The sequence below is a fragment of the Heliangelus exortis genome, chromosome 3, assembly GCF_036169615.1.
Source record: "Heliangelus exortis chromosome 3, bHelExo1.hap1, whole genome shotgun sequence".
Lineage (NCBI taxonomy): Eukaryota > Metazoa > Chordata > Aves > Apodiformes > Trochilidae > Heliangelus > Heliangelus exortis.
This window is the reverse complement of record NC_092424.1, coordinates 96,659,074-96,679,756: the sequence shown is the minus strand read 5'-3', so window position 1 is coordinate 96,679,756 and position 20,683 is coordinate 96,659,074.

Genomic DNA, 20,683 nt, shown 5'->3' with positions numbered 1-20,683 from the left:
GTTTTCTCTGGTTAGTTTCTGTTTCCAGGCAAGATGGTTATCTTGGAGACCAATGACAGGCATGGAAAAAGCTAAAAGCAATGCTTCAGGTGTGTCCATGGGATAAGATAGATGTCAATAACAGAGAACTTAGATTTTCAATATTCTCCTTCAACCTCTTTCATCTTAGTCTTTAAAAGGCAAGACTGTAGTTTCAGATGCTTAGGTAAATCTGGGGGAAACAAGTATTAGATTTCCTCCAAAACTGAGAAAATGCACATTCTGGAAGCAGTTGTTTGTCATCTTCAGGTGAAAGAGAGAGGCTGTTTCTTGCTATGCAGCCTTATGGTTTGTAGGTACTACTGTGAGTATCTTGGTGGCATTCTGTGATTTAGCTTGTAATTTCAGCAAGTTTGATTCAAGGAGATTTTGTCATCTGAGCCTTAGTCAGTTCCATACCCTGACTTTTGATGTTTTTAGTGGGAGAATTCCTGACTTTTAGCTTGTTTTTGAGAACTGCTGAGTCTCAGGTGTTCTTATAGACTCTTCCAAGAGTCCTGAGTACTCTCTATCTCACGATTAAATTTTGCAAAGATGTATACTGTGATTTTTTTTTTTATTTCTTTTCTTTCCTTGATATTAAGGCTACCATATTCTGCTCTGCTGCAGCACATTACAAATTACTTTCATATAACCTACGTTTCCCACTGAGGTGCAGATGCTTTGGATTCGAGAACAGTCCTGTAGAGATGAAGCTTTCCTAAGAATTTTTATTTCTATTAAAGCTTACAATGTTAATATTTTTAGTAAGGTTTTTCAACTTATGTTACAGAAGGTATACTTTTCTGAGTAGATGAGGCATGTTATCTCTCTGTGGGAATCCTTCCTGTGTCATAGCCAAAAATGGCAGTTTAAAATCTTCTTTTTGGATTTTGCTACATTAGGCAGAACCTTGCAGTGCAAAACCCCAGATGTTTTAATGCATTAAAAATACTCAGTTGCGTACACCTAGCCAAATAATTAATTTGGTAGGATGTTTGTGGTGAAGCAGCAGTTAATAGAGGAGTGGCAGATGTCACACACAGAAGTGTCCATTTCGCTATGGTTGCTTTATGGTCTGTTGTGACAGCTAAATGAAGCAGCTCAACAGCTGTCAGCATGTTAATGTTTTGGATTAAATAAACACACTTGGAAAAACTTTCCTCTGATTTTTAAGATGTAATGACTTTGAAAGCAGCTGTACTCCTTTGCAGATAAGGTTTGGAGTGTTTTTTAAGTGATGCCCGGATGAAATTAGGAATAATGTTGGACTGTAAGGTAGACCAGTGTGCTTTAGTTTTTTGAAGCTGTGTAACTCTGAATCTCTGTAGATCTTAGGAATTCTTCATTGGTCTAAGCACCAGATTTAAAGAAGAGTTGCAATGAGGTAGGCAATCTTCTTCCTTTGCTTTATAGTCTTTCATAAACACAGAGAAATAACAATAAGACAAGTTTTTAACTTGTGAAAAGTGAGGAGACAAATCAATCAAAAGAGATAGACATATATAAACATAAACCAAATATAACATATCAATTTCTGTCAAATTCAATCCGTAAGACTCAAGGCTGATGCACAGTCATTTTAAAATATTTCTGGTTTGGCTGGCAATTGCTTTGCAATGTAGTGTAATCAGCTGATGCTGATTCTCCAAGAAATCTGGTTTTGCCTGGGGGTTTTATTGATGCCTTCCTGACCTCCACTATTTTGGGGTACATCAGTACCTGATATGGATGCAGTATATGGGCAGGTTCTGCTGTGTATGGCTGGACAGTCCTTGATCATTTTCAGGTAGCTTATCCATTTTATAGGGAACTGAATGATCCCTTGCTGTTACAAAAAATATACTCGGTGGGATCCTCTTTGACATAAAACTTTTCATGGGTGGCTGTAAAGTTGAGTAGGGGCATATTGTTTAGCACCAAGGCTACTGGATATGAGATAATTATTATAATATATTATATTATATTATAATATTTTGCTGCTCTCCACCTGGAAGTTCTGCTCCTTTTTTCTCTTTCTGTTTCTGAATGTGGCTGACTGACTTCTGTCTTAGAACAAGAAATATACAGGACACCCAAGGTCTAGGCTATTCACCCAGGAATGAGCAAAGGTTTAGCATCATCAAAGCATCTTAAAAGGTGGAAAGAAACATTTGTGGTGGCTCCTGAGGAAACACAAGAGAGCTCCATCTCGCACTGTATCTGTGAAGGGAGTCTTCCTCTGTTATATTAAGAATAGAATCTGATCAACATAGGGCACTTCAACTAAGTTTGAATTTGTTGCTTACTGAGGTTTTTTGGTGGAGGAAGAAGTGTTTTGGTGGAGGGGAAGTGTTTTTTGCTGGTCTTTGGTTCGTGGATATTTTTACATTTTTACATGTTTTACATTCTCTTAGCAAGTTTGGACATTCATAGCCATAAGTCAAGTTGGTACAGAATGTGGAAGACTAGAACATCTAAAATCAAATTCTTAATATGTTGTCACGACTGTCAGGACTTCTCAACGGGTATTGATGCCACAAAAGAACAAGTAGAGACCATTAGTTGCTTTTGAGCTTGGAAGCAGCTCTGATCACAGTAATTTTTCACCAGCTTCTTTTTCATGCTCGCTCTTAAATTCTCATTCAAGCAAAAGCCTGGCATGCAGATATTTTAATTTATATTTTTGAAACCTCCAAAAATCTGTTGCTTGCAGCTGCTTTTTTCAACTCAATCAGCAGATTTCCCCTTGAAAATAGTATGTTACCCTTAACTTTTCACCCATATGACAAATAAATGCATTTTAATTACTGTTTTTGTAGAGACTGTGTCTCTTTCAGGGTTTTATTTCTAATTTGAAATTGGGTAAATAAAATAAATGCAATCTCTATGTCAATAGAAGGCAAAGGAATATTAAAAATTAAGGTAGCTTTACAACAATAGAATAAAAACTGGAATAATGAACAGTAAATGTATCTAATTACATAAATAATGCATTTGTATAATTGTCTAGTAGGGGTATGCTAATGAATCAATTATTTTTAATTGTAGGATGCTTGATTGTTTCAGAAATATAATTGATTGTAATCAAGAATCAATTAAATCTTGGTAGTAATTTTATTTATCAAATTTAATATATTATTATAGTTTAAAAACGTTTTCAAAAATTGTAGTACTATAGGTCTATACCAGTGTTGTGTGTTCATACCATTGGGATGATGGGGTGGTTCTTACTGTAGCAGTGTACAATAAAAAGGAACCATCTATTTTCTTCTTTGTTTCTGAGCTTATCTGCTCTGTGAGGATAAACAAGGGTTCAGACTTGCTCAGTATTCATAACTCTTAGCTTGCTGTGTGAATCAGGTTAGATAAAAACCCAAGTGTCCTCATGAGAGACTCTCAAAGGTGTGAAACTTTTGCAGTCCTGACCACATCATGAAAGTAGTGGGTCTGCCCAGCAGGGTGGTGTTGCCTAAATGCCCTGGCAAGCAATCAGCCTTAGATACACTTTCTCTTCTGAACTAGTTTTGGGTTGTAATGTGCCATGTGAAACTGGTAGCTTTCAGCCCAAAGTAGTTACTGCTTTTCTTGCAAACGAAACTTGAACTAAGAATTTTCATGCAAAATAACTTTGTGTACATGATGCCTTTCTATGACTCTGCTAGCTATACAAATACAAAGGACAAACAATTAATTGAAGTTGATTCAGCTCTAAATGGAACATGAGCTGACCAGGCCAACAAAGAGGGCTCTCTTTTAACATAGACATTATTTTGGCTTCATTTGCAGATGTTTTGTTAATGCTGAATTTTTTTTTTGGCCTTTGTGGAAAGCGACAACTTTGAGGTTGATTACGCTGTGGATGGGAAAGAGGATTCTCTCTTAGCTACCTAAAGTACAGACCTTGTGTGAGGCTCATGTTTCCATGGGTTTACACGCCTTGACCAACATCCTTGACGAGCTTGTGTTCCCAGGGAAAACTGAAATCTGGGCTGAAGAGTGTAGGTAAGGCACAGAGCTGCCTTGTAAGGGGTGCTGGTTAAGGACCTGTGATCTACTACTACGTCTTCATGAGAAGCAGTATTTTTTTTGGCAAGTGTGCAAAATAGGTAGATAGTAAATATATAGAGTGCCATCTACTGACGTGTAAGGGGAGAATATATATGTGGCATTGTCCAGAAATTTGTCCTCAAAAGTTGTTGTTATGCTTGAAATGTCTTCCTAAGTATAGATGCAATCCTGAGTCTATTCTGGGATTGTCTTTCCCCTGTAGCTCCATGAAGTGATCTGTCAAGCTGACTGATGTTATCTTAGTGTTGCTAAAAATTTGTCCTTGTAACAAAAAACCCAAGGTTGACTTGCAAAATTTCAATAGGAAGGGTGTTTTTTTTTTGGTTGTTTTTATTTATTGTTATTTTAAAATCACATTAGGGAGAATCTACACTGGTTATTTCTGAACCTTTTAGGCCTGGTGTCATTGGAAACCTGGCATGACCTTATCCTTAGGTCTTTTACTGGATGAGCTGTGTAGGAGCTGCAGAAATGTGAAGCTCAGTTACTTCCCCCCCACTTTCTTTTCCTGGGGAAACTGTGTGTCAAATTTTCATTTTACTACAGAAAAGTGCTCTAGCAGAAAATATCTGACTATCACTATAAATTGCTCCTTGCTTTGACAAAGAAAAATTATCAGAATTATTTGCTTTCCTGCCTGTGGGGGCTAATTATTTGAGTAGTGAGTTTCTGAACTTGAGGATTTAGACAATAATTGGTTCTTTTTCTTTCCTTTCTATCACTGTTTTCTGAACATAGAAGGGGGGTGTGAAAAAAAAGCACAGTAAAGGAAAAGGAAATTTTAGGCTTCCCCCCAGTTTGAAAATGCCAGCTTACTGCTCAGAGAAGGTTAAAAAGACAAATCTAATGCTAGGAAATAGTAAGCTAGGAGTGAAAATCAGGACAAAGAACATAATTGATCCACTGTATAGCTCTGTGGTGACCGAGTCTGACAATGAAGGAAGGATCAAGGAAGGATCACTTTCTTTTCAATTAATTTCAGTTTCTTATATTTTCCTCTCAGTATGGCCTTCTGGACCTACCAGGATATAGTTTATTAAACCAAGAGCCAGAAGGTAGGACCCTCACCTTCACCCTGTGCGTGCAGAGTCATGCCCTATTTTCTGTCTGTTCTGTTTTTGTCCCAAAGAGCTGAATAATTTGTGCACAGGTGCTACTGGTTGTCATTTGGGATGACTGGTAGGCTCTGCTCAGGATATTCTTCAGGAAGGGACAGAGATGTACCTGTAATAGGGTTCCTGACTCCAATTCATAACACAGGTGTCTACAATGCCTAGGGACTGTAGTGCCAGTCTTTTATATTCCAAAGACATTTATTTGCTCTATCCCTTAATTATGAGCCAAAGACAATATTCTTCAGTTAATCTGTAAATATCTCTTGGGGCTATTTGTCAAGATAATTTATTCTGTCTTTTCAAACTCAAGTGAACTATTTATATTATAAGATAAAGCATAAACATGTCACTAATCATGTTTGTATGTAAGTAGGTTACATCATTGCCTTCATTTTTGAAGTGGAAAATAATGTTCAAAAATTGCAAACTTCTGCAGCTGGAACTGCTCCAGGTGTCCTCAGTTTCTTCTCAGGTACCTGCCTACCTTCCAGCTCCCACACTGACATAAAAACTTTGGTTGTCAAAGCAATTTTCCTTGTTTATAATTTTAACCATGCAATTTGCCTCACATTGAATGTCGCCATTGGTCCATGTCAACAAATAATCTTGAAAGAATTAAGTAACTGTTTCCTATTGTCTTCTTTTCTTTCTTTCCTTTGGTAATTTTTTACCATTGAGGTGATGCCAAAGGACCCTGATTGAGGAACAATATGTATGTGTTGTCTTCAATTTTAAAAGGAAAAATTTTTTTAAAAAGTAAAACCAGAGAGAGGTCTTCGTTCTAATCAAATAGCAGGCCTAGCAATCATGCCAGCTTCATTGACAGTTAATTCTGTAATCTCTTTGATTCCAATAACATAAAAATGCTTGTACTAGCTTTGTGAGTAGGGCTCCTCCTATGGTCTTAACACCATTTAATTTCTGGTTAAAACATTTCATTGTTTTGAATTTTTATCCTACTTGCACACAAGCTAGTGTCTGAATACCTGTTGAGGATAAGTTCACTGAAGGATGCTGGCTGAAATGTCCTAATGCAGCTGAGTCTTGGGAGCTTGCACCTGGAGATGGGAATGTTGCACTGATATCCTTTTGAGTTTTTTGTTTGTTAAGTGACAGTGCTTGTCTAGTGTGAAGAAATGCTCTTAAGCAAAGTTAACTCTGAGTGATTGAAATAATTTGCTTGAGAATGGCAGTTGGATTAGAGATCTCAGTCCCTGCAGTGCTACACCACTAGTCCAGGAGGTCACACTTTGTCAGGCACAGAGCTCATGCATTTCTTTCAGTGATAATACTGTCAAGTCCAATTTACAGCAGTCTGGTTTAATACAGAGCTTACCAATAATTTGTAGTGATCAGAAGATCAATGAGATTTAGTGTTCGCATTCTGAATGAAGAAGTGAGGGCCAGGTGGCCTCCTGGGGGCTCCTTTCTCATCTCTGGCTGCAACAGCAGAGAGTCCTCAAAGCTGAAGCTCTAATTCATTGATGTAATTTTAAATTTAGGAAGTAAAACCCCTCACACTTAACGTTTTTAAACTCAGCAACTCATTAAAGTAAAGTCAGGGTGCTGTGTCAGTGATGGAATTTTATCCCCTTGTTTTTTAGCCTTACAAATATAAGCAAACCCTGACAAATGGCCTCTGTTTGCAGCTCTGTTGTTAGCAGCAGCAAGCTCTGACAGCAGAGCAGTTATGTGGTAATCTTTCTGAAGGGCTTTCTTTCCCCATGGGGTGACCTCTTTCCTGGCTCATTGAGATAAATTCTCCAAGATTCTTGACCTGATCTGATGGAGGTGGAAAATGAACAGCAGTTTTAAAATCAGTAGCTTCCACATGAGCAATAAAAAATCAGTGAGTCTCCACACATATTGTGCCCTGAAAAATGAAATAAATGCCTTCCCTGCATCCAAAACCCAGCCATGGCTTTGGCATCCTTTGCTATAGAGCTGTTTCATGCAAACTGGTGAATTAAAAAGGGTTTTTTACCCCTCCCCACGTCAAATTTCTATTAAAGTCTGGACTTGTCCAAAAAAGCTTACTCGAAGCAACAAGGCATTAAGAATAATTTGTTGAGAGCTCCAGTCAGAAATGTGTCTGTCCTGGTTTGGGCCAGGATAAAGGTGATTTTCTGTCTTGTACTTTTGCTTTCAGCTAAGTCTCCTGTAAGTAGTTGTAGTTGCTGAAATTAACAGCAAGTTTCTCAGACAGTGTACTCGGCTTAATTGCTGGGCCAGTGTTAAACCATGACAGTGTCATGTAAACTCGTGGAGGAAAAAGAGGCAGCAGCTGTTACTGTGCTAGCAGAAGTAAAACCCCTTAACAGAGAAACATGAGGATAAGACATCAGATAACATATTTTATCTCTCCTAAACTCTAGAGTAACTTTTTTTTTTCTTTTTTTCTTTTTTTCTTTTTTTCTTTTTTTTAATAAACCTGAAATCTTTCTTTTTAGCTTGTCATTTACTCCAGACCTCTCAGAAAGAAAGAGTTGAGATCTGAGATTGCATATCTGATACAAAGCCACTTCTGGTATAAAAGGGGGAAAAAAAAGGTATCAGAAAATAAGTTTGTCTGACAGAAAATGCAAATTATCTGTAATGCTTCTTGCTAGTTGTAGTCCTGTAGATCAATCTGGATTTTTGGCATATTGACAAATATTTGTTATGTTTCTCTTTCACTCACATCAAATACATACGTGTTAGTGCATGTGGCTTTTAAAAGAAATCATGTATCCACTGCAATTTGTTATGTAAGAGCAGTACAAGACATTCTTATCCTTAAGCTTTTGTGCTCAAGGGTAGTTAAGAAAGACAAAACAACTCCATATTTAAAAATATCAGATTTCTAAGATATATAGGTGTGTCAAGAATTGACAAGTTATTTCTACCCCATCCAAATGACAATAGATACAAAACAGGATAAATTTGGTAGGATTCAGAATCCAGTATCTTCTAAATTCTGATAAGTATGGACTCTGGATATTTGGATTTTATTAATAGTCCTGAACTGAGTCATATCAGCAAGAGTCCTTTGAGTTGGCATTGCAGTTTTTCCCTGGCTCCTTAATACCTGCTCAGGAAAAACTATTCAGATTCTGCTCTCACTGCTGGAGGAAGCATGTTAATCTACTTTGCTTACTCAGCAGTTACTTAAATGTATAATTTTGGGGAGGATTTTTTCAGAAACTCAGCCTCAAATTGCTAAAAGCACAGCTCTGGAAGAGCTTTTATCATTGTTTCGTCTGTCTAGGAAGTGATAGTATAAAGGATTCTTCTGTTTCCACATTACATTTTAAGATTCAGACAGTAAATGGCCTGACTAGAACAGGATTGTCTGAGACAAGGTGGCTGGGATCCCTCGCTTGCCTATTGAGGGCTCTCCGTGTTCAGTATTTCTGAGCCTTTTCTGTCCCTGCCATTTGTTGTGCTGGCTGTTTTCGAGTGCATAACTGCTCCCAGTAGCCTGTAATTGCAAGGTCAGTTTAAGGTGAAGCTGTGCCTTGTTTAGGGAAAGACATGAACAGTCTGTTTAGGCCATATGTTGTTGCCTTGTCCTTTTCTTGAAGCCTTTGGGTAGCTCAGCATGTTACATACAATGATGAGGAGCACCAAAATCTTTCAGAGCACACAACTGGGGCCAGCTTAGCTTCAGTGTAATTGTCAGCTTTGTGGAGTCTGTGCTTGGGCATGGTAAGAAAGCTCTTCTGATATTTAATTTTGAGAGTGAACTATGCCATATTCCCTGATTTTATTTCTGCATTTCCACTGCAGAGAATGAAACCCACCAGGCATTTATTTTTATCATTTGTTTACAAAAGCATCACTTTCTTTTACCCAGGGGCTTAACTGCTATATATCAACCAAGAGCTACTGGTTGGAGGAATCTTTTCCTAAATAACCTATCTATTTATTTTATTTTTTAAGAATTGAGACTTCCTTTGCTATATATGCAAAAACATGGAAAGGATCAAACTGTGTAGAGAGGCTGCTTTGATGAGCAGCTTGCTTACGGCCTTCCATTGATGTTCAGTCTAGACAATTGCTCTAGCTATTAATTTGGTTAAAAACACTTCAAGACAGGGATCTATTATTTCCCCACTGAAAAAAAGCACAGGCTAAAGCTTTGTTTTAAAACCGATTATGGTTGCTAAGTAACAGTCTTCCCTAAATTGAGTGTCTTCCTCAACAACTAATCCCAAAGTCTTAAAAAGTGAGAAATTAAAGACATGATAAATCTTACTCTGTTCGTGTGATGAACAGGCATTTTGATTTAAACCTTGGTCCCATTGTTGTTGGTGGAGAAGGCTGCCACTGGCCCAGTGACATGAGTATTTCTCTGCTGATTCTCAACCAGAATAAAGAAATCTGTAGTATAACATATGTATTTGGCAAATTCTATTCTTTTTTAATAAACTAATTACTAGAACTTCCCATGTTTCCTCTACCTTCTCACACTGACAGTGGTGTGGGGTTGTTTTTGTTTGGTTTTTTTTGCTTTTGAGGCAGATGAGGAAATACTTAAACATGGGAATTAAATCAGATATTGTTGTTAAATCAAAAGGACAATGTTTCAGGATCAGATAATAATGTCTATTTCCACTAGCACACACCTTCCCTTCCCTAGTGGGTTATGTTTGTTATCTGGGTGTAACAAAGCTCTGCTTTTTCTGGCAATGCTCACTAAAGGACAGGAAAACAGATTTAGATTTTAGGTTGAGGACTAAAAACACACGCCTCTGCTTCACAGCTGGTGCTTAATACTTGAAGTCATGGCACTTCTTGGTCGAGTCAATAAATATCTTGCAGTGCAGAGGCACCCAGGGTAGCAAGGACTGAGTACCTGGAATGGAAGTAGATCAGGGATGTCAGTGTGGCTTTGCACCTGAGCTGGAGAGCTCTGATGGAAGAGGTTTATTAGCTCCAGTGAAGTGCAGCACTAGCACTTTTGGTCTAGGGTTAGTTCAGCTGTGTGATGCTCTGCTGAACAAAATAAGTAAATGAGTGTGGTCAGGCACATGCTTGGATGTTTAAGCACTGTCTACCAACACTGTAGATATGACTTCCAGTCATTTTATTGGTGAACTTCTTGCTTATGGCACGTGGCTTCTATTTTTCTCATTTGAAGGTCTCAAAGCTGTTGATAACTTACAGAAGCTGGTAAACATTATTGCAGTTGGAAGTGCTTGTATGTTTTTCTGGAAAAGTTTGGGGAAATCATTAGATCTTGCTAATTGACTTAGATTGTGAATTTCTTAATAAAATATGTGGGAAGCCACTTTCTCAAGTCTCTCAACGTGGTTAAATTTCTTCTGTGGTTTTCAAATGTAAGTATAAGAACAGTACTGCTGCTGGCATACACAAGATGATTGTTTTGTGTTTTTACAACTAACTAGACAATACATGAAAGTTAACATTTAATCACATGCATGTTTTAATTTCCCAGCCACTTGGTACTTCAGGCATTTGGGCCTAGTGCACTGAGGGGTTTTTGCCTTTGACATTGGTCTTTTTTGTTTGGCCTCCATATGTTGTCTACTCTGTCCTCATTGTGCTATACTTTTTTTGGTGCTTGGCTCTTTTGCACTTATGCTTGAACTGCTCTGAACTCCCATCTCAGGCAAGTAGATCATGTGTTCTTCTGCACTTGCCAAAAATACAGGAATTGATAACTCAAAGGCTCAAAGTGGGGGAACCCCCCCTCTATCACTCTTCCCCCAAAAGGCATTGTACCCAGAACATCACCAGGACTCAGGAACATTTGAAGCTCATACAATTACATGGCAAAATAGGGACTATTATCTTCCTCTCCTTTCAGATTTAAGTCACTGAAGAAGCGCTTTTTTTTCCCTTTTTTTTTTTTTTTTTTTTTTCCTTTTTTTCCCCTTTTTTTTCCTTCTTTTTTTTTTTTCCTTTTTTTCTTTCTTTTCTTTTTTTCCTTTTTTTTTTTTTTTTCCTGTCAAACTGTAAACTCCTCATAGGCAGCTTGTTTTTCAAAATAAGGCAAAAATCCTATAGAACTGGATCTTCTCTGTCTTGTGCTCAGTAAGAGTATTTAACTGAGAAAATCCTATCTGGTAGGTGTAACCTCCATTATTTCTTCAGAGGGTTATTTTTTTTGTGTGTTGGGATCTTTTTAAAACATTTCATGCTTTGTGACCATTTAGCCAAGTGATTCAGATTGTTTGTAGCAGTAACTAACTCCCTCATTACTCACCACTCATGAATCTTTGTCAACTAAAACACTTAACTGCCAACGATTTTCTATTCTCATTCATCAAAAATATCCTCAGATCATCAATTAAGAATATTGATGAGAATAAGACCAAAAATGATCTTTGAGGAACCTTGCTGTTTAGTTGCCCAAATAATTAATATTTTCCCAGTCACTTTATTTTCAGATGTGCTGGTAAAGTAGTTTTTAATACCTTTAACGGGTGTTGCTACTTCTGTTGCTGCTTCCATAAACTGCCATTTTTAAAAGGGTAAGATATAAAAATCAAGTTGTCATGTAGTGATAGAGTCAGATTTATTTATTTAGTTATTTATTTACTTATTTATTAAAATCCAAGTATTTTATCAACAGAATTTTTTTAAACATCTACAGCAGTATCCTGTCAAAAAAGTCTAGTAATGCATTTGACAAGACATAGTTACCATGGAACTTGTTGACTGAAATAGTTTTACTTTTTTTAGCATCTATTTCTTTGTTAGTCTCTATTTTTGAATGATCCATTTAGGTATTTTAGAACCCATATCAGATTACTTAGACATCAAATCCTTGTCAGCATCCCCCTGCTTTTTTAAATACTCCTAACTATGGAACCAGGCTTACCTTTCTGTAATTGTGTAAGAATAATGTTTTTTTCAGAATATTTATCAATAATAATAAGATTTGGGAAAAGTCTGGAATCCTTTAAATAATAATTCGTTGTACTGCCAATATTTTTCTTTTCTCTCATTATTTTTATATACTTAGTTTTTATATTTCATCATTCCTATTGGGGCATGTAGTAGTGTGTATGTAGCTTGTTCCCAGTTTTTAAAAATATTTCTCTAATACTTCTGAACTCCCATTATGCAATTATAGTGATAGATGCCTCATGTTTTGGGAAGCTGGCCCTTCTGAAAGTCTGTGCTGTAGTCTTTAATGCTTGTACCACATGCTCCTTAAAGGAAGTAAATGCAGCACAGTAATTGCTTTTTCAATTCACTAACTTTTAAAGCAAGTTTTCAAGTCTGTTGGTGAAGCTCGGTATGGTGTTATCTCTGTTGGGTGCTGAGCATGCTCATAAACAAATTGTGTGCTTCTTTTAAATCTGTAAGATTTTTTCATTTCTGAATATTCTTATGTTGATGTTCAGTGTAAGAATACCTTTTCTACCTTTTGCACTTCATGGAGAGCTACTAAAGAAAAGTTTTGCCTGATTTCTAGTCATACTTGCTATTTGGATGAAGTAGATGAGCTACAGCATCCCATTTTGGTTTTGTGAGTCAGAGTCCTCAGAGTCTAAATGATCTGCTGGAAAGCTGCTGTAGACACAGTGATGTACTGTGCTTGTGGTAAACCTCAGTTTAGGTGTCTTGGTATTATGATCCATCTTCAACGTTTTCCATAATATTTCCAGTACTTTGATTTTTTTCCCTTATACATGAAGTGTCTTCAATTCCTCTTACCTGTTATATGGATATAATGGATTATATTCCTTGATGGGCACTTTTTAAAAAAATTTTATTATTTCAAGGTCTGGTGTGTTTTGATTTAGTTGTTATGAGCTTAAGTAACAGAGCATTTGTGCCATAATTATTCTGTTGAATTAAAAGACTTCCTGGATACTCAGTCATTTATTACTTTGGAGAGTGAAATTTTTCAAAGATGGGGCCAAATGAGGTGTAAAACTCCCTCTACCATGATAGACATGTTAGAACTTCACAATCCAAAACCCAGCTTTCATTCTCCCACTAACAACTCACTCACAGCTGGCCTTAGAGGCTTTCCAAAAACCTCCTTCTCAAGGGGCAAGGGACATTTATACTGTGACTTTCCAGATATTTCCCTCCTTCAAAATCACTAAGGTCCCCCAGGATCAGTGGAACATTGGTTGGTTAGTTGTCAGAGGTACCAAAGGAAGTTACTTCCAGAGGAGGTGCTCTTTATCATCTTTACTCTTTCACTTCTGGAAGGCAGGATAGTGGCCTGCTTGCAAAATGTCCTGATACTTCAGATACTGTGAACATTATCCCCACAAGAAGGCTTTCATAGCCTTGAAGTTATTCTGTGAGTTTTGAGCTGGGTGGTAGTTCAGTTCTTTCCTCGGGATGCTTTTTCCTTCTCTTCAGATGCCTCATTCAGCTTATTGACCTACCTAGGCCCATCTCTGAAGGTAAGACTTTCAGACTTTCTTGGTGGATGCAGGACAGCTTGAAAATTGTCATTATAAATGAGTGCATTAATGAAATATGGATGTTCAAGGTGCATCTTCAAGCTTTTTCAAGCTACAATTGCAATGCTGTCTGCTGGTTTATGTGGTTGCCAACCATATGAACATGAAAACACCTCAACCAATTTCAAAATTATGGAAGTAATGCATTAACACACATCTCCATTATTTTTTCACAACATAGTTCTCAAAAATGGGTGATTTATATGTACAAGTAAAATTGCTCTTACTTCTGCATGACTTCCAGAATTACCTTGAGAACATGTAATTTTATAAGACAGACAAGAAGTGAAAAACTCTACATTAAGAAATAGGCTATCACATACTGGTTCTATTGTGTTCTGTTACTTTAGGCTTGCCATCTAGGTATGGGGTGAATTTAAAAGCAACTGCTACGAAATTTCAGTAGGAATTTTCTTGCTATTTTTGCAGATTTCTGCTTTCCATTCTTTTCTACTCTGCCTTACCTTTAAGCTTTCACTTTTTAAGTTTTGATCAAAGCCAGAAAGATCATTGTTTTTTTTTTTTTTGAAAAGAACTAGTACAACATCAATTTTTTATTTTTTTTTTTTACAATATACTTATTTATGATCTAGTTGCTTATGAGAACCTTTGCTCATGGGCATAAAACTGGCTAAATAGAAATTCCTGGTTATGTGAGAAAAAAACTTTCTTCCACTTAAATTAAGTACAATGTTGAAATGAAACATTAATACAAAGAGATCTAGTTATTGTGGTATTATGGTAATAAAACATTTTCACAGGTCATCAAACTTGCAAAGAAAATGAGTAGTTAAGTTAGGTAACCTATACAGAAAATTAAGGCTATTTAAGGTATTCATGATACAGACCTCTGAAAATAACAAGTGCCTTATTAAGGAGAAATTCAGTTGCTAGGAGACAGTAACCACTTTATTTCATATAAGAAATACTGGTTAATGCACCTAGTTAAATATTGAGCAAGGATAGCTGTGTGATGTAAATGATTGGATGAAATGCTTAATTTGTGAGATGGGAAGCCCATAAAAACTCCAAGTCTTTAAAGTCCACCTTAGTGCAGTACACCACATAACAGCCTGGTGACCAAGATCTGTTCAAAGGTTGACTAGAAGTAGGAGGACACCCTGCTCCAAAGTGGAAGCAATTCCAGTTCATAAATAAGAATAAAGATAACAGCTTAAAAAAACCCTATATATTTATACAACTCATGATCTTTCTGATACAGAATCAAGTTAAGCATGGGAAAGAATGATGTGGTTCATTATGTTACATAATAAAATATTTTAAAGTTTCTAAAAGCATCAGGACTTCAGAGAGTGAAGAATGAGGATCTGTGTCACCAGGAGGAATTCAATGCTGTGTTCTAGAAGGTGCCAGGAAAGCTTTGGGAAGAATACAGTTACAGAAATATCAAAATAGCAGATTGTTTGTCAAAACAATTTAATGACTAATGTCTACTAGTTGCCCTATCTAGAGAAATTCTGAAGTAAGAATCCAAATATATGGACTGAAATAATTTGATCTGGAAAGCATGATCCAAATCACTAATGTGTGGTCTAGACCCAAGGCAGAGAGGCTGTCTTTTTGAACTCCAAGAAGGGAAAAATCACAAATCTCACACCATCCTTTGGCTGTGTATGTATTACCCACTGTTCAGCTTTCCCAGTTTTGCTAGGTTTTGGGACTCCTTAAAAGCCATGCTTACTGATCTCAGCTGGACTCCAGGCAGATAGAGAAGACTTGTGCCCCTTATTCCACTCCCTTAGCTCCCCTTGGTATCAGTGCTTTAACCTGGTAAGTATACAGGCTTTGGTATATAGCTTGTTTAACAGCAGCATCCTGTCACTGTCCCAGGTGTCTTTTCTAGATCTTTTTTGAAAAGAAGCAGCCTGCAGGTTGGTGTGTAGTCCCTAGGCTGCCAGGTCAGGAAAACTGAATTGCTCTTTGTTCCTTTCTATACTTCAAGTAAAATGAAACATTTAAAAACGTGAATCTACATCTTAAGAGATATGGCCTTGCTAAACAATTACTTTAATTATTCAGTGAAGATACTGCTGATTTCCTGGTAGGACATCTGTGACAAGTTGTGCTTGATTGTTATCAATGGCTTCTTCCATTACAAATAAGGGAATGTGGGTGAACAGCATAAAAATGTGTTCAGATACTTACTTGCATACTAAGTTTGTATGTCCTTCCCACCACCACCTACTTTGGACACCTTTCTGGAAAATGCATTCTGAAAGGCTTAGCTGGCAGAAGCAGCAAACATTCAATATATGTAAGAAAACACTTGTGGAAATAATTTTCTTATCTCTTTCAAAGGTAGAATTATTCTATTATGTTTAACCATTCAGGCAACAGAAAAAAAAAAAAAAAAAAAAAAAAAAAAAAGCCTGATACTTGTATCCAATGAGAAGCAAGAAAAGTACACATTTTAAATGTAAACAAATTATTTTGACTTGCTCAGAATCAGACTATGTGAGCCCAGGTCTGATTTACAGAAATTGCTCAATGAATAATGAATACATCTGTGATTTATGTGGAAACATAAAAATTGTAAGCTGCTCCTGGTTGATTCACAGAGAGGGGAAAACATCAAAATACAAAGCTTAATTAATTTGAATAATTTATTCCTCTATAAAGTCATCCATTCAACTTGAAAAATATTTCCATCCCACTCCCCAGAGGCTATGGCCCAAATTAAGGAGTAGCCAGAGGGGACATGCACATTTTGCACATGGTCACAACATCTCTAGAAAATAGACTTGAGACAAATTCTAGTTGGACTGGATTCCCACCTGAGGCTACAGAGAGCATGTCCTGCAGTTTCTGTCTGAACACGGCTAAACGCAAAACCTGAGGAACTTGCCTGTTGTTCAGTGATGATCTTGCTCATTTATAATTTCAGTATGTTTCAGGTGATGCCTCAGAATCTATTCTTGCAACAATAATATGTATTATTTTTAAAAGAAATCCACTTTTTGGCCTAAGTTAAATATAAACAGCTCTAGAGTTGTTTATAGGCCCAGTAGTAGAAGATAACTGTAATAGAGAAGAACGCCCTTCTCTATTACACGCTCTAAGAACATGTATAAAATGTTCTTAGAGAAGTTCTTGTTCACCTAGAAACCAAGTGCAGATTTTCCAGTCCTTCATAAAGGATTGTAGACTTACATGATTCATACTAAAACAAGGAAATAATTGCAAGTTGTGAATTGAAGATGTTTTCTTACATAGGTGTGAAATCTTGCCACTGCACTATTGCCGTGGCCTGCCCCCATTAAGGGCTGTCTTACATAGAAAAAGTTAACTGTGTCTTTTCAGTCAACTTTGCAAAGAATATATAGCAATTTCCTTAGCAGACCTGGAAAAAAGCAGCAGCAGTTCCTACCAGAGCCTGCTTTGTTGCCAGTCCTTTCGAAAGCTCACGTGCTTTCTTCTTTTCAAATACTTGCGTGTTAAAATCCCTGGTTTTTTCTGTGCTCAAATTGCTGTAATGTAAGGAATGTCTCAGGCTGTCCATTTGCAGACTCTTTTCATGGTCACTTTGCACAGCTCCTCCTCATACCCCACTATGCCTATTTGTATCTGAAGCCATCAGATACAACATCAGTTCAGGTTCACATTTCTTTTCAGACTCTTATAAATGAAATATTTGTTCTTTCCATTGTTTCAGTATCATTAAATATCAGGGAGTGTTATGACCCTTCAATGATACTCTTGCTGATTGATTTCAAGGTGGTTCTGGATGAAGTATCCCTCCATCATTACATATTCTGTTTGTGGCTTTTTGTTGGGTTTTTTTGTTTGTTTGTTTTTGTTTGTTTTTGTTTTGTTGTTATTTTTAATTACAGGACAAGAATAATGGGAGGAGATCTATGTTCTCTAACATATACGTAAGGGCTTTGAATCAGTATTAGGAATATATTTTACAGAAAGAGCAGTGATACCTGGCAAATAATTTAAGTCACATTTGGGAAATAAATCCTGTGATGAATCAAACAGTATATTTTATTTCAGTGAGTTTTAAAAAAATCTATATGTTCTTGTCAAAAAACCTGGGCACATCCTGCAGAAACCAAGAATGGGTGAAGATGCCAGAAGACACTGTATCTAACTGGAATAAATAAGTGATGAAAACATGTTTAAAAACAAAAACTAACTGAAACAGCAGGTGTATAGGCGCTGCTGTTTTTTTGAAGATGGTTTATTATAAGTCAAGACTTTTTAGTAAATACTTGTATTCACTATCGCTTCATCTAGGTGCATGGTTACGAAAAAATAAAAAGCAACCAAAAAACAATGACCCAAATGTGCTGTTTTATGTTTTTTTGTTTTTTGTTTTTTTTTTTTTTGTTCTGAGGTCAAATTTATTTTGCAGGTGTTTTACCTTATTTTTTTCATAGTGTCACTACCAAATGACATTAAATTACAAATACAGTAATAGATTAAATGAACATTATTAAGTTTGTAAGGTCAGGGAAAATCATAATTAAGGTTGCCTGTGCAGTCTTAACTCAGTTCCTATGTGTACTTCCATCTGGATAAGTGTTTGATTACATATCCTTGAACATTTTTTTTTTCACAGGACACTTCCCCAGTCACTGGGCACCACCAGTCCTGTATGGGAGTAAAGTAGCTATTCAAAACTCTGATCCTGTTACCCATCCCCAGGGCTCAGTCACTACTGAGTAGCCAAATCTTGTGATGGAGAGAGAATCATTAATTCTGTTGAGTTTCTTCAGTGTTTTTCATCACTGTTGTAATTCTTGATTTTCCAGTAAGCACTTTTACATGTAAGAAGTCAGCACTGCTGTTTCTATTGAGATAAATTTTGGCAATTTAGAAAAAAAAAAGGTAAATTTTGGACGTTGAAGTTTGCTAATTTTGAGCATGCTGTTTGAACATTGCATCTGAGTCAACTACAATGCTCCTAGAGCTCCCTGACTTCTGCACAGTGCTTCCTTGGGACAGCTGCTCCTTGCTGTATGGGGTCAGCAATGAGGACAGAGGGACAAGGTCTCTGCTTGCTGAACTGGACTTGACATATCCCATACTGGCCCCAAACTGAGATTGCTGGGAAGCCTCAGTGCCAAATAATTGACTCAACTTCAAGACAAAATACACAAGTATGAGCAGATAAAAGCAGCACGAAACAGAAATGAAGAAATGAAATTTAAGATGCTTTTTCTAAAACCAAAACAATCTGAAAACGTAACTTTATTTTGATGATTGTTGGTTTCCTGGTTTAAGTTACCCTTATTTAAAATGCTGCAGCTGAACTAAGAAGTGAAGGGGAAATTTCTCAATGTTTGTTTTCCTTATTGAAGCTACTTACATTCTTTCATTATAAGAACCATGATATATTTATCTAGATATATTTATATAGTAAGTTGGGCATCTCTCAGTCTTCTCTCCTTAAACAACAGGAATCTTAACATAAGTTCGCAATAGCTGTGAGCAAGTTTACAAATCAAGAATTTATTTTAAATGTAATTTTTTTGAATTTAATTTTAATTTTTGGAATGATAGGATTTTTGTTCTCATTTTTAAATATTTTTTTTTTAATTAAGAAATCAAAGTTTTAATTGATCACTGAAACTGTAAGAGCAGATAATGTTAGAAAGGACTTGAACTAAAGGGAAAGAAAAAAATACCTAACTCACTAGATGTAGTTTTTATGGAACCCTCACCTAAAGGCCTTAAACCTTTGTAATAGGACTGTCTGGGTGATTTCCTGGCTAGGGAACAGCTCTGGTGAAAAGATCTGAGGGTCTTGCTGGTTCAGTAGCTAAAACATATGTGAATGAAAACATAGATACAGTATTGATTTGCTTGGTATTGTTGTAACACCAAACATTTGGCACACTTGTACATCTGGCACCATTTAGGACATAAGGTTCTGCAGTACAATAAATATACAAAGAAAGTCCTAGCTGATCTGCTAGCTCTGAGTAAAATCTTCTGCACCTTTGGTGATTGTAAACTTTATTCTAGGCTGGCAAGCAGTTCCGTGAACTGAATTGTCAAGAGAGCAGATTCCTGTGGGAAAGCCAGTAAATTTGATCATGTTTTTCCATGTATCACATCTGTGACCCTGTCTTTTAAAGAACTTAAAAATCCAACCCCAGTGTTCAGGCTGCAAGAACTCTTAAAATATCTGAATCGAACGAGTATCAGTAAAAATATTTCAGAGTGATAATTCATTTTAGGATTTCATGTAGTTTAATCCAGTAGCTGACTGTCATGTCCTGATAAAATAGTAGCAAAGTATTTAATTTCTGTAGCCTCACTTAATCATATATACTTTATTCTTCAAGAGGATAGTTCAGAAGACCCAACCACTGAAAAAAATCAACTGTTACTGTACAAGGTTTTCTTGTCTGGGTATGTGGTGCTGGTAATTAACCTGACAGTTTCTGTACTCACACTGGTTTGTGACCAGCCAGGTAGGTGTGCAAGGGATGCCTCTACCAGTCTCTATCTCTCTATCTTTGGAGGTCTGCCTGCAGTTACCATATGTGACAAAGAATAAGCTGTAATTATAATACAGTGACATGAGAGGTCACTTGAAATAAGCCCCTTCTTGGTGACTGGCAGGAGAGGCTGAGTGGCTTTAGCACAGAGAACTGAAGTATGTTTCTGAATTGGTTTTACCTTTACCCTTCAGGTTTCTCTGAAATAACAATTTCATCATTTCATAGAAGCTTTATCAAGATCTAGAGAAGAATACTTTTAATTTGAATTTGAAAGAGAGTCCAAATGACTGCTTTGCATCATTTAGCTTCAGAGTGTTCTAGTAATTTGTCATGCTTGATTGGAAGAAAACCAAACTGAAGGAGGTGTCTGTGTAGTGCTCATTGCACAGGTAAGGTTTTAGTTGAACTTTACTCTTCAATTCACCAACTCACGTGACATTAGGGAGATAAGACAAATCAGTCTGATGGCAACATCAAAATTTTTTAAATTTCAAGGATGGCTCTTGACTTCGGCCAGGCTGGTGAATCCTTAGCTAATTATCATGGTACACCAGCACATAAAAGCTGTACTCTAGATGTAAACCTA